This window comes from Sorex araneus, chromosome 1, assembly GCF_027595985.1.
Source record: "Sorex araneus isolate mSorAra2 chromosome 1, mSorAra2.pri, whole genome shotgun sequence".
Lineage (NCBI taxonomy): Eukaryota > Metazoa > Chordata > Mammalia > Eulipotyphla > Soricidae > Sorex > Sorex araneus.
This window is the reverse complement of record NC_073302.1, coordinates 294,328,172-294,344,069: the sequence shown is the minus strand read 5'-3', so window position 1 is coordinate 294,344,069 and position 15,898 is coordinate 294,328,172. Positions and strand designations below refer to the sequence as shown.

The following is a 15,898-nucleotide window of genomic DNA, read 5'->3' as shown; positions in this document are numbered from 1 at the left end:
CAACAACAACAAAAACAGTAAAGAACCAGGAGAGATTCCATGGGCATGCAGAGATAGAGGCAAGGAACTCTGAAGAACATTCTACCAAAGGGCAGCCACCAAGCAGTGACAATTTCATCACAAATATCAATAGGAGCGTGGCTGAGCAGCCCTGGTAGAGAGACATGAATGGGGCCATCTCCAAAGGAGGAGGCCAGGTAAAGGCACTTAGAGAAGACCAAGCAGCAGCATGAGCCACCAGGATCTCACACACGTCAGGCAAGTCCTTTGTTGCTGGGCTACATCTCTGAGCCTAATCACACCATTGCATGGAAGGAGGGGTTCAATGTGTGAGGAGGGAGGTACTCAGATTACCAGTTGTGCTCCTATGAATTTTATATACTCTTCAGGGGATGTAGCAAAGGGAAATGAGAAAAGCAGCATAAAAGCTGTTTTGGTTGACTTGCATTACTTCAGACATTCCAATTAATTTTTTTTTTTTTTGCTTTTTGGGTCACACCCGGCGATGCACAGGGGTCACTCCTGGCTCATGCACTCAGGAATCACCCCTGGCCTGGCGGTGCTCAGGGGACCATATGGGATGCTGGGATTCGAACCCGTGTCGGCCGCGTGCAAGGCAAACGCCCTACCCGCTGTGCTATCACTCCAGCCCCATTCCAATTAATTTTTTATTCTATTATTATTTAAGAGTTTTTTATTTTAATCAAGACTATTTAATACAATTTAGAAGTCTGTTCTGCATCAAATATCTCCACATGTATATGATGACAAGTCAAATGTTCAATTTTGTGTTCTTTTTCAAAATAAATACTCAGCTCTATCTGATAAGATGGATTAGGAAGGCCAAGTAGCACAAGGGGGAATTAAGAGAATGAAGGGTCCAGGAGATGGTTCTAGTTTTATAACACATGCCTGGTGTGTGCAAACCCTGAGTTCTATTGCCCCTGGAACTGCCACGCTCAAGCTTCAAACCATCAGGCTGAACATTGATGGATGTGGCAACAAGAAAGAGAGAAAGGGAAGAAGGTAGGAAGGGAGGGAGAGAGAGGGCAGGAAAAAGGAAGGGAGAGAGAGAAAAGAAAGAAATAAAAGAAGAAAGAAAGGAAGGAAGGAAGAAAGAAAGAAAGAAAGGAAGGAAGGAAGGAAGGAAGGAAGGAAGGAAGGAAGGAAGGAAGGAAGAAAGAAAGAAAGAAAGAAAGAAAGAAAGAAAGAAAGAAAGAAAGAAAGAAAGAAAGAAAGAAAGAAAGAAAGAAAGAAAGAAAGAAAGAAAGAAAGAGAAATACCAAGCAAGAGAGGAAGGAAGGAAGGAAGGAAGGAAGGAAGGAAGGAAGGAAGGAAGGAAGGAAGGAAGGAAGGAAGGAAGGAAGGAAGGAAGGAAGGAAGGAAGGAAGGAAGGAAGGAAGGAAGGAAAAAATATTGATTACAGTGGAATTCATTCACAGTGCCATTACTCTGGCAAAGGATTTCTATATAGAAGGTGAAAGAATGTATGACTTTGCATGACAATGATTCATTGTATGACTGAAATCCAATCGTGAACAGCTTTGCAACTGTGTATCTCACAGTGATTCAATTAAAACAAAACATTAAATATAATGTAACTGAAATTTAAAAAAATAATACCCGAAGGCTAGGAACTCTAAGAAGTTCTAAGAACTCTAAAAAGTATTTAATCCAAAATTATTGATCCAGATGATTAAGCACCTTCCTATTCAAACCTTAAAAAATAGCCCTGGCATTGTGGTAACCTTGAAGAAGGATGTTGTCCAGATTGCTTTAACCATTTGTCTAGCAGGAAGCTAACTGTGGGAAGCAACTGTAACTTCCTTTGTCTAACATATTTTACATCCTGCTTCACTTGAATCATTTGGTAGAAAAAACTGGTATGGTCTGGCTATACTCCTCTTTTTTAGTGATTTTTTCTGTGGTTTACACCAAACAAGGGAAGAGCCCCAACTGTTTACATTTGACAAAGATATTTCCAGGATGTCCCATGACGCTCCAAGACTTCAATCCCTCATTTTGTAGCTTACCAGGGATATTTCCTTTCCAGTCTCTGTAGGTCCAGGGTAAGGAGAGAGTGTGCCAGAGTGCCTTGATAAATGATAAGGTCTGGGCTAACCTGGCAGATTCTGTATGCAAATACATCTCAATAGCCTAGTGGGACCGTTTGAAACGTCTTCAGTAGCTGGAGAAACAAGGAAAGACATCTATCTCCCTTAGTCTAAGCAGCTACAAATGCATGGGTTGTTAGCTGAACTGAACAGAGAAGAGAGCTAATGAGATCAAGGTCACAGATCTGAATCCCATTTAATTCTCTCTGGGACACTGCCAGAGTTCTATGCAAGTAAAACTTTGGGGACTCAGAGGAACTCAAAGAGAAATTGTAGAAGAAATAAAAGTGGGACCAGAAGGTGACAGTGGATTGGAAATTCTGTATGCACCAAATAGCACCCACTACTTCTTTTTTACATACAATTTCCTGAGTGTTGTCCTACACATTTGTGAGTGTAAGTGATAAAGTGATCACTTTGATGGAATTAAGAAATTTATGTTAAAATGGTCAGAATCTCCTGCCCCTGCGTCAGACTGTCTTCATCAGGGCCCCTCAGAGGGGGCGGGTTGAGTTTCTGTCCCCATCTCAAGAAGAACCCCAGCTGCTGAAAACGTCCAGAACCCAGCCACAGCCATGCTCAACACCATTCTCCACATGCTCGAACTAGCTTCACCCATGAAGGAACTGGCAAAGGAACCCAGGTGTGCAGTACCAGTGGCTGAGAACTCCAGGCTTGCTCAGATAGTGACTGGGCCTCCTCCACCCAGATCCAGTTTTCCAGTAGCTTGGCAGTCATACCCACGAACTGCCCCCCCCCCCCCGTCCCCACCCAGCCATGTAATTTCATCAATGGCCAAGATCCAGAGACTATGAAACAAAGCTCTCAGAAGAGAGAGATGCAGAATCTCACACAGCAGAGCCTGGCAAGCTACGCATGGCGTATTCGATATGCCCAAAACAGTAACAATAATGGGCCTCATTCCCCTGACCCGGAACACGACAGGGACAACTGGAGACGTTACTGGCACCCGCTCAAGCAAATAGATGAACAATGAGATGACAGTGATACAGTGACGTTAAAATGGACAACTGAGTGAAAAATAAAAATTTAACGTCTATGCTCTCACAAAGTTGGGGGATTTTTGAATTCTACTATTGTTTTCTCACTTATCATTAGTTTTAGTTTGTCTTCATATAAATAGCTTATAATGGAAAATGAGATAAGAAAGGAGGAAAACTTACCAATTTACTTTAAATACTTCCTCCATTATTTTCCCTTTGGTAATAAGATGGTTAATGAACACAGTCAACACACACACACCCAGCAAAAATGTTTACACAACAAGTGTAACCCCTAAACTAGTAGTCTCAACATCACTTAGAAACGTGTTAAAATCTCCTCGTCTCAAGCTCCTCTCAAATTCTGTCTCTTGACTGCCTGTTGCCAGGTGGCCATTTTGCACACACCAGTTTGAGCACTGCTCAGAGAGAAATCTAGGGAAGAACGAGCCCCATGTTTACCTAGGGCAGGTCTGCAGGGTCTTTCAGAGTCACTCACCTGTTTACAAGGTTGGCAACAGCAGTGTGGTCTTGCAGTGGGTTGTTTTGCTTGGTGGGAATCTTTTTCAGAGTCTACCCCTCTCCTGTGGGGTCTCAGGCATCCAGACATGGAAGAGACCAGCACAAGGGAAGAAGCATCAGATGCTTCACAGTTCAATGTTCTCCTTCACCAGTGATCGGGAATAGAAGGTGGCCACAGACCACCAAGGTGACATACTGTGTAATTTGGCACTCGCCATTTCAAAGTAACTGACTTACCCATAGCATGAAGCACTGGCAGCAATAGTGTGGGTTGAACATCACTGTAGACCCTGCAACATCATTTTGTGAATGAGTTTGTTGACTAACAAAATGGCGATAATTAATTTTGTCATCTTTGAAAGTATACCATATGTAAGAGATTTTTATCCAAGGACTTGGAACCCGTAGCTGCACCTAAGACAAAGGAAAAATCCCTTTGGTATACATTTCTGGTATTTTATTTAATAAAATTTTCTCCTAATCACAAATTGTTCATTTTCAGATATTTATTGTTTTTGAGGTACCATAGTTGTGGTGGTGCTATATTAGTTAATGCCTGTGGTGCACACAGTTACTGCATTGCCACCACCAATGTGGAGAACTTGCAGAACTTTCCTAGTTATATTATCTTTTTCAAAAAGCTAATATTCATGATAAACCAATATTTAAAGAGTCCATTGAAAAACATTTATCAAATATTTCACTTATTTTTAACCGAAGCCCAAGAATAAAGCAACCCTTTAAGAAGAGGAGTAAAGATATTCTAAACATCAAGAACATTGAACATAGACAGTGGTTTGCTACTTCTGTTATGTTCCTCTATGTCATTTTTTTGTGACGTCTGTGTTCACGGTTAGAACTTTACTTGTTTTCATTGGAGACATACATTTTTGCTGGAATTGCTGAATGTGTAGAAACACACTTCTAAATTCTGACTTCTATTTCTCTAAATTATCTGGTAGACTTTGCAGTCTTATGCTGTGCTGTCTTTTTAGAGACAGAAAATTTAGAACAAAGGTCATAAAAAAGGGCAATTTCTTTGATTTCGCAACACTCAATCAAACTGATTTTTTTTTTCTTCTTGGTCATTGTCTACACATAGCAAGTCATCCTTTGTTAAGAAAATACATTCCCCCCACACCTCTCCTTAGTGCTTAGACTCCACCAGGCCTTCTGAACGAACACCTGACTGCTGTATTAATGCATGTCTCCGTGCTTTCTTCGGCAGCACATAAAGTAAAATCGAAATGATACAGAGAAGACTAGCATGGCCCCTGCGCAAGGATGAACATGCAAATTTGTGAGGTGTTCCATATTTTTGATGATAAAGTTAGAGAAGACTTGCTGCAGGAGCAGACCACAGCTTTTGAGGACTATTTGCCGTCCACGGATGTGGCCGCTTTCAGCAAGGTCTTGATCCATTATGGATCATTGCTCTTCACTAAAGGTTTGAAGGAAAAGAAAAAAGAAAAAAACGTGTCCTGCTCTTGCAAACTTCAAGGGTGTGGAATGAGGGCCCCGAGGGCGCCGGGATGGAAGTGCTTACCGAATAAATAAGCAGAGGGCTGTGCAGAGAAGGCGGAGTGATCCCACTGGCAGCTCCCGAGCTGATGAGTCGCCACCCTGCCCTGTCTTCATGTGGCTTTGCCACAGAGCACACCACACATTCCACAGCAATTTTCAAAAACATTGTTAGCACAGGTTTATGTCTCTTCTAATTCGGTAGACAAGCTCTATATTTACTGTGATGAAAGAGCATTGTCATTAAAGCCACAAACAGCTGACAGTCGGGGAAAAATAAACTCCACAGTAGAAATTCCCACTTGTGACCCATTCTCATCACAAAGAAATGCTGTGGACAATACTTTTAGAAAAATTAAGGGCAGGAAGATAAACCTGGATTGAGTTTGTGCTGATGACAGCAAACCACACTGCAAAAGCCTGTGTTGATAAGTCCTGAAAAATTCAAGCAGATTCCAACTGCCTATAGAAACATGCATTGACATAACTTTAGTGAGGTTGATATTTGGTCCTGGACCTCTGAGATGATTTGAATATCAATTTTCTTAAGTCAAAACCTTCTCTAAGCACATTGGTTTTGACCTATTGAAAACTTGGAAGGAAAATCCACATCAGCTTGACATGAATGTCTGTTCAAGATGCAAACAAATACCTGCAAAAAAAAAGCTAAGGTTTTGAATTTTATACTGTTTATAATTTTAATAACTACCATCAGGTTATGTAAAAGTCAGAAGTTATAAAATAACCTTTCAAATGGTTCTCTATGTAGTTTCCAAATTGACTAATAGACATTGCAAAGATAAAATTACTTCCATTTCTTTCTTTTTTCCTAAAACCAAGTTGAAGGTCCCCAGAAGAAAGTCTACTGAATATGGTACTAGAAAATGCAAGATAACATTCATAAAATGCACCTGTTCAAGCCTTGACATGGATTCTACCTCCAAGAATGAATGGGGTGTAATTCTCATGACCGGGGTGAAGAAGCAACTTTTTTAAATCTTTTGATATAATCTCTCACTCGTGTCAATCATGAACATAGTGACATTTGGTTGCGACTCCATGCCAGGCTGTTTCCACTTGGGGCACCCCAGAGGGGGGCATGTGAGAACCCTCCTGGCCCAAGGGACTCAGCCCCGGCAGCCGACCTCCACTACCAAACTGCCACCACACTTCAGTCTGCTTTCTGGACTGCATCCGTGCAACACATTATAAGACACTTCCTACCCATTTTCCATAATTAGCACACCATATTTGGTGGAGTTCAGACAGTAGGCAACAAATCATAGAAAGTGATATACATTATATATATACATATTATTATGTATATCATAATATATATTATATTCGATATGCCAAAAACAGTAACGATAGGTCTCATTCCCCTGACCCTGAAAGAGTCTCCAATCATTCGGAAAGACGAGTAAGGAGAGGCTGCTAAAATCTCAGGGCTGGGAGGAATAGAGATGTTACTGGTGCCTTCTCGAGGAAATCGACGAACAATGGGATGACAGTGATACAGTGAAGTGACATTTGGTTAGAAAATAAACTCGGATCATGTGTATCCCCATGCTGTACAAAGTTAGTTCTACCTGATAATGCCATTGCATGTTTAGTTGCTGTCAGCCACGAAACCCATTTATAGCCTTAGTGGTATAATGTTATGGTATAACTTTCACACAATATTGTTAGACTGCTATCACCAAGGCCACCGGACTAAAGCGCAAACAGAAAGTTCATGCATTGCCTTTCCAGGAAGCTGTCTATCTCTCAATGATATTTCAATAAGAACTTTAGTAAAACCATCATGTTAGCAAATTAGATCTTTGAGGTTTAATTTGTACCAAATTTTCCATTTTCACTTGGTTTTTGTAATGCCATTTATTAATCTTAAGAGTGAATATAGTGATAACATGTTCTTAGAAGTGACTTGTTGGAATTAATTCATCATTAGTTAACTATGTATAAATCGAACATTTGCTATTGTACATGTTTAATTAAACACATTATAACAAACTACAAAATCAGTATAAAAGCCTTCTTCAATTTTATATTTGATATTAAAGCTAATTGTATTAGAAGGTATTTATTTAGAAATAGGAATATGATGTAACCTCAATATAGAAAAGTTAACAAAAAACTTTCCACATTATTCTCTTTTGACTAATACATTAATCCATAATTACCTACACAATAAATATCCTCTTAGATTTTTTTATATTACCCAGTCATCTTATTTTAACAGAAAAATTTTTAGTTGTACTTTTCAATTCTGATATAAATATCAAAGACAGTGCTCCCTAAACATATGTTTATGAAATAAAGCTCTATCTTTCAACATTAATAAATTGTGATTCAATTAAAAAATAAAGTCTTACAATATTTATGATGCATTGATTGCAGAAATAAAATTTTAGGACTAGGAGCGTATTTTATATTCACAACCCAATCCAATAATTTAAAAATTAGGATTCGGTGGTAAAAGAAACTTTGGTACAGCTACACAGTAGAATACTATGCAGCGATTACGAAAGATGAAATTATGAAATTTGCTTATAAGTGGATGGTCATGGAGAGTATCTAAGTGAAATGAGTCAGAAAGAGTGGACCAGACATAGAAGGACTGCACTCATTTATGGAATATAAAATAACATAATATGAAACTGACATGAGAGGACAGTAGAGAGAAGGGCCAGGAATATTGCCCCATAATCAGAAGCCTTGGGGAGAAGGCAGCTGGAATAGAAAGGGGATCACTAAGTCAACGATGGTTAGAGGAATTGTTCAGCATGGGAGATGTGTGCTGAAAGTAGATAAAGGACCAAACGTGATAGCCTCTCAGTATCTATATTGCAAGCCATCTGCCCAAAAGTAGAGACAGAGTATGGGGGAAATTGTCTGCCATAGAGTCAGGGGGAGGGTTGCAAAGCTGACAGGGGTGGGTGTACATTGGTGACATTGGTGGTGGAGAATGTCCGCTGGTGGAAGGATGGGTGTGCGATCATTGTATGACTGAAATTCGAACATGAAAGTTCTGTAACTGTATCTCACGGTGATTTAAGAAAAAAAGAAAAGAAATACTCCCTAAAAAAAAAAAAATTAGGAGTCAGAGATAGTACAGCAGGTAGAAATTGCTTTGTATGTCACTGACCCAGAGTGTTTTCTGTCACCCCCACAGGTCCCCAAAGCCTGCCAGAAGTGATCCCTGAGCTCAGAGCCAAGACTAAGTACTGGTCACCACCAGGTGTGGCACCAAAACAAAAACTTAATTAAAAACTAGGAATCTTATATATAAAAATGTTCATTGACTTTTTGAAGGTCGTATTCTTCCATTTCTCAAATGGTTTGGCATTTGCTCCTGCTCCAGTGATAATTTTAAAAATGCACACACATAGCAGGTATAATTCTGTCCAGTTACCGAAAGAAAATCAGATAGAGCTTGGGTCCTTTCATTGCTCCAACACTGTGCAGTCATGCACTGCTTTACAGCAGAGATACAATCTAAGAAACGCATTGTTCTATGATTTTGTCACTAAGCAAATGTGGCAGATTGAATTCACAGCAACTCAGAACACAGAGCCTACAGCATATGCCTAACAAGGACCCCAAGTATAGGTGGTTATCACTGATAGAAACCTCTGGACTGAGCTGTTACCGACTGGATTCCACTGGACGTCAAAAGACCGAGGGGCCGCCCACCTACAAGATGGTCAGACTTCTTTGTCAAAACCCTGAACAAACAGTTTGAGGTTCTTCCTGTTCCTGGAGAGAGCAGACACTACTGGGTTACACTCTCACGTGACAGGGACGAATGGAGACATTACTGGCGCCCTCTTGAGCAAATCGAAGATCAACGGAATGACAAGTGATACAAGTGATACTGATAGAAACATGCATCATGGAGATAAGCCTAGAGATAAGCCAACTCCAGAACCCCTTTTAATCAGTTGCGTTAAATCTGTTTGAAGTAAGGGAATGCCCTGCCACAGAGGCGGGGTGAAGTGGAGGGAACAGGGTGGGGGTGGTGGGAGGGATACTGTGACCATTGGTGGTGGAAAATGGGCACTGGTGAAGGGATGAGCACTCAACCATTGTATGACTGAAATGCAAGCACAAAAGTTTGTAAGTCGGTAACTCTACCTCACAGTGATTCACAATCATTTTTTTTAAAATATGTTTGAAATATACTAGATATGAAATTATACTGGGAGTCAAAGAGGATTCTAGATTCTATGACCCATGGAATCCCCTGGTGTCTAGAATTTCAGGATCAAGACACAGTTAAAAGTTGATCCAACATTCTAATCAACAGATTAAAATTAATAATCAAAATATAAACCATCAATTTTAAATAAAGAGAAATTTCTGAACACTTCCTTTGGGATATCTGTGTATTTCCAGTGTTTAAAATAATTTAGGAGGCTTTACTGAGAGAACTCAATGATTTTCACTCATTCACTGTCACTGTCACTGTAATCCCATTGCTCATCAATTGCTCGAGCAGGCACCAGTAACGTCTCCATTCAGCCCTGTACCGTGCAAGTGTAGCCCAATGGCGTCTGCTCACTCCAGGAACATGAAGAGCATGATATTGTTACTGTTTTTGGCAAATTGAATACGTCACGGGTAGCTTGCCATTTATAAAACATATAAATAGAAGAACATAAGTTTAGACTCTAACTTCCAAAACCCATGTGAGTTTAGAGTAAGAGTGGAAGAGGGTAGGGTGTCTGGGAGAGTACCTGACGACATCCGTTGGAGGGAAGTTGACACTGGTGGTGGAACTGAAGCAGGAATATTGTGTAAAACTCAACTATGAATAATTTGTAAATCATGGTGCCTCAATAATTTTTTATAAAATATGATATATGCCTGATAACTTCACTTAAACAAGACTTACACAAGAGACTCCAAACCCAGGTGTTGGTTTGGGAGCCTGACTAATATGTTTATAAATGAGCTAAAATGTAGCCATTAGTAATTTGAACACAACTCAAACTCAGACTTAAGGAACTTGTGGCCAAAAAAAAAAAAAATAAGAACTTGTAGAGCCAATTGGCACTGGTCTATGTAAAATGAGTGGGTATCTGGAGATTTTAACTAGTAGGAAACATAATTCATTCCCAATGTTCTGAAGATATGCAAATGTTTAGAAAGGTTAGGTGCATTCAGGGTTCTAGATGTTTCATTTGCACTTCCTTTCTCTGCCATTAAACTGAGTAGTATATAGCTGACTTGTGTGAACCTTCAGTCATTGTTGTATGTTATAGTACTTATACTTATGTCATACTTATAGTATTCATTCAGAAAAATGCTTTTGAATGTGTAAAGTAGAAGCACAGATATTAAATCATTTCATCAAAATGTACCAAATAAATGCAGTAAGTCATATATAAATGTACATATCAACATCGTGAAAATAAATAATTTTGACATCTTAATGGTGATAGGATGCTGCATTTTGAGATGTCCATAAGTGAATCATGCCACAAAAATAGCTAGGATTTTCACAGGTGATAAGCTTATCAGAGATTGTGGATATTTTTGTGATGTATCTGAATTCATAAGTTTTAAGAAGCTCAGTTTCAGCTAGAAGTAAGTGAAAATGAGTATGCAATATTTTTTCCACCCAGGTTCATGGAATAGCAAAATAAATATTCTTTCTACAATCTCCCAGAAAAACTAAGAGTTTCAGGTTAAAGGCACCGAATTTGAAGTAAGACAAACCCTAAGATACACCCAATCAGGTCACCTGACTTCTGGGATCCGTGTTGTTGCCAGCCAGAAGGCATAAGAAGAGCAAGACTGTGTTTCCTGCAGAGACCCCGTGACTCTGACCTCCATGAGGGCATGAAACTCTTCTAGAAACTTTAATACATAATCATTGTGAGAAAATGCACGTAAAAGCATGGTGAAAGTTTTTTAATCAACTGAAGTGTTCTCGTTAATGACATTGGAAATTGGAGAGTGAGGCTGCATGCTGAAGATTCAGGTGGAGGAGAATCAGTTTCCTACAGGAATTTAACTGACAAAAACAAGGTTGGATTCCCTGTGAGTTTGGGGTTATGCATTTCTACATCATTTAATACTGAAATAGATACATGAAAATTCCATCAACACTGTGATTAATTATAGTACTAAAAAATTGGGGGAACTTTTCAGAGAAAGTATTTGATTTCCTGAGGATTTGAATATATAAATTATACTCATAAGCCCTTAAAAGTTAATTTGTTCTTAGTAGGAAATGGGAGTGATCGCTCTAAGCTAAGGCACTAGGTAAAATAGAAAATTACTTAGACTCTTTTCGTTGATCTAAATAATTCAAATCTTACTTTTATATACTAAATGTTACACATTTACTCCAGTGTTCTTTTTAAATTTATTACTTACCAACCCTAAATGAATTCAATACATTCCAAATTATATAACTTAAAAAGCCTCCTATGTTCAGTTATGTGATTTGGGATAGGTTATTTTATTTAAGACTTAATTTATTTAACTATTAAGTGAAAATAATCAGGAGGGTTTTCTAAATTTTGTAATAAAATATATAACGGCGATAGTTTCCTGGCACATAAAAATACTTATAAATAGTAATCATTATTTGTTTTATCTTCAAAATCATTGACAGTTTTGTTTTGGAGGTGAAAGTCTTCATTGTTTAATTATATCTAATTCACTAAATGTCATATTATCATGAAAAATATGCTACTAGATGAAACCCAGAGATAAAATAAAGAAATAGGCCTAAGTACTTTTATATATGAGTTAAGCAAACATCATTAAAACCTGGAAATGGGACCATAGAGACAATACAATATTGCAGTACTGATACAGTAAAAGCAGTATTCTCTATGTGGTAGATTATGAGACATAATTAACACTATGTGCATTTTAATATTTTAACTGGTCAAATATTACTATTGCATGTATAACATGGCACATAAACACAACACATATACATAAGCACTCTCATTTATAGATAAAGATCAAAAATACCTACTAATAATAATCTTCATTCATGTCTATGCCTGACGTGAGTTAAACTCAAGGCTCTGAAATATTTTATCTAATATTTAGTGTCTAGTACATATATATGTATTCTATATCAGCTTTATATAATCTCCTATCTAGTTTTTTAAGTAAAAAGAGATAACATAACTTTACAAAACATTCATAATAAATGCAATTTTCCCTGAAAACACCAATTAGGAAGATGTCAATTATAACATTCAATTAAAAAAATTCTTGTTTCTGAAGGACTGTCCATATTGTTTTCCAGAAAGGCTGGACCAGTCGTCATTCCCACCAAGAGTGAAAGAGTGTCCCTTTTTCCCCAGATCCATGCCAGCACTGGTTGCTTTTGTTCTTTTGAATATGTGCTAGTCTTTGTGGTGTGAGATGATATCTCATTGTTGTTTTGATTTGCATCTCCCTGATGACTAGCGATGAGCATTTTTTCATGTGACTTTTGGCCATTTGTATTTCTTTTTTGAGGAAACTTCTGTTCATTTCTTCCCCATTTTTTATGGGGTTGGAGGTTTTTTCTTATACAATTCTACAAGTGTCTTGTATATCCTGGATATTAATCCCTTATCAGATGGGTATTGGGTAAATATTCTTTCCCATTCTGTGGGCTCTTTCTGTATTTTGGTCACTGTTTCTTTTGAAGTGCAGAAGCTTCGAAAACTAGAAATTGAGCTTCCATATGACCCCACAATACCACTTCTGGGAATATATCCTGAGGATGCAAAAAACCTATATGTTCATTGCAGCACTGTTCACAATAGCCAAAATATGGAAACAACCCAAGTGCCCTAGAACAGATGACTGGTTAAAGAAACTTTGGTACATCTACACAATGGAATGCTTTTCAGCTGATAGGAGAGATGAAGTCATGAAATTTGCTTATAAATGGATAGACATGGAGAGTATCATGCTAAGTGAAATGAGTCAGAAAGAGAGGGACAGACATGAGAGGACTGCACTCATTTTTGGAATATAGAATAACATCAGATGAGGCTGACACCCAAGGACAGTAGATACAAGGCCAGGAGGACTGCTCCATAGCTGGAAGACTTCTTTATGAGTGGAGGGGAGAAGGCAGATGGAATAGAGAAGGGATCACTAAGAAAATGATGGCTGGAGGAATCATTTGGGGTGGGAGGTGTGTGCCGAAAGTAGATAATGGACCAAACATGATGAACTCTGTGTCTGGGCTGCAAGCCATAATGCCCAAGAGTAGAGAGAGTATGGGGAATATTGTCTGCCATGGAGGCAGGAGGAGGGTGGTAAAGGGGTAAAGTATACCCGGGATATTGGTGGTGGGGAATGTGCACTCGTGGAGGGTTGGGTCTTTGATCATTGTGTGATTGTAACCCAAACATAAAAGCTTGTAACTATCTCACAGCGATTCAATAAAATTTTTTTTAAATCTTATACATTATATTCTTTCCTGAAAAATACCTCTCCAATGGTGTGTTCAATTTCCTCCCATGAAAGAACTTATAAAACAGATGTCATATGTTTAGAAGGAAATATGAGATTAAGAAAAATTCAGCGCATTGACATTTGCCTATTTAGAGCATTACAAAATACCAAATTTTCTAAACTAACGTATTTTTCATCAGAACTTGCAGGTACCTTTCATTTTAGCTACACAAGAGTGATTCAGATCATTTGTAGCCCTCAAGCACACACTTTGAGGGCTATTATTGTAGTCATTCGTATTCAACAATCGCTTATTGGTGTCAGATATGGCAGTGCTGGAGCTTATGTACAGAAATGAAAGTGGTCTCCCTAATTAGGAAGCCTTTTATGTGCAAGATATTAAGAACTCTTAGGATTTTTAAAAATGAGCCCTGTCTTATCAACATTTGCACCTTATTATTTTTTAATTGAAAAGGTTTTTTTAACTACAAGAAAACTTTGGAGAGGATGAATGAGTGAACAAACGACTGTAGAGAGTATCCTCAGAGGGGTTGGCAAAAGAGTACAGTGGGGAACACCCCACCTTGCATGCAGCTGACCTTTCTTTCATCCCATTCAACCCATACAGTTTCCCGTTCACCCCAAGAGTGATCCCTAAGTGCAGAGAGGGGAGTAAGTCCTGATCACTGCTGGCGTGCCATGCTATCACCCAAAAAAGAGTGTTCCTAGAAATGCTCGTTGTTTGAGTATGAGCACATTTGCCCTGAGAGTGTTATGAGTTGAGTGTCTACAGGACGTTCCTTCTCTCCCAAAGAAGTGTTCACAACATCAGAAATGCTCAAAAATCAGAGGCAAGTCATTAATTTGTTAATTGACTGAAGAATACAAAATTATTTTTAGACTCGGGGTTTTATTTATTTTCATTTATTTGTATGAGACCTCAATAGTTTAAATTTCAAGAAAATAGATTTGTTGTGAGGAATAGAAAAAAAATATAGCTTAAAAGGGGTTAAAATGAGTTATGGACATTAGCAGATGAAAATAAAGGTTAAAAACTCTGATCCCCTACAAAAATGATCTTTTTCTGAGGATGATAGAGGAAAGGGAGTAAAAAGGTAAATGAGTCACATGGTCCAGAGCAGGTTTTTGCTAGAAAGGTCAAAGTAATATAGACTCTTGTGAACATGTGAATAAAATCTAAGAAAATATTTAATTGCTAGACATACCACAGAAAGAGTAGGCTGCTTATGAGGTAATAAATTTGTCTTTGAAATTATGAGCAACAGAGATGGCCAAGAATAATGCAATAGAGGTAATCTTTTTATTTACTACAGTATTGTGGTGATACTTTGGAACCTGAAGTTCATGCTAACTGGGAAAATGAAGCTAAGAGTGTGGTTCTTGACTTTTTGTGTTGTTATTTCATCCTCTAGCAACACGGTTGTATGCTGAACGTTCAAAAGTGTTATGGACGCTTCAAAACGAAAAGTATTAGGGCATACGTGGAAAGCAAAGAAAGTAAGGAGAAACAGAGAAGAGCAAGGTATTTGAGGTGGGGACTTGGGGCCACACCCAGCAGTGCACAGGGCTGAGTACTAGCTCTGGGCTCAGGGAGGCCTCTGGTATCATATAGACCTCAGACCTGCTGTAGACAAGGCATGTGCCATACCTGTTATACTATCACTCCAGCTTAGCATTGAGGTTTTTAAAAAATTAAATAAAATTTTGACTTTTAAAAAGAGACAAGTGCTGAATTGCATTGTTGTCCAACTAAATATAATGTTAAACCAATGTACTTTGATATAATAATGTGAAGGAAGGAAGGAAGGAAGGAAGGAAGGAAGGAAGGAAGGAAGGAAGGAAGGAAGGAAGGAAGGAAAAAAGGAAGGAGGAAGGAAGGAAGGAAGGAAGGAAGGAAGGAAGGAAGGAAGGAAGGAAGGAAGGAAGGAAGGAAGGAAGGAAGGAAGGAAGGAAGGAAGGAAGGAAGGAAGGAAGAGAGGGAGGGAGGGAGGGAGGGAGGGAGGAAGGAAGGAAGGAAGGAAGGAAGGAAGGAAGGAAGGAAGGAAGGAAGGAAGGAAGGAAGGAAGGAAGGAAGGAAGGAAGGAAGGAAGAGAGGGAGGGAGGGAGGGAGGGAGGGAGGGAGGGAGGGAGGGAGGGAGGGAGGGAGGGAGGGAGGGAGGGAGGAGAAGAAGGAAGGAAGGGAGAAGAAGGGATGGAGGGAGTGAGGAACTGAGGGATGAAGGGATGGAGGGACAGGCGGAAGGATAAAATGAACTCATCCCAAATATAGAAGGCCAAAGTAAACCAAATCTT

At 38.9% G+C, this 15,898-nt stretch overlaps 1 non-coding gene across 1 annotated transcript; it reads left to right on the top strand.

The window, feature by feature from the left end:
* Nucleotides 1–4,849: 4,849 nt before the first annotated feature.
* LOC129401313 (U6 spliceosomal RNA) lies at nucleotides 4,850–4,957 on the top strand. Its single transcript, XR_008628244.1, has one exon. It is a non-coding gene; the product is annotated as a U6 spliceosomal RNA (small nuclear RNA).
* Nucleotides 4,958–15,898: the final 10,941 nt, after the last annotated feature.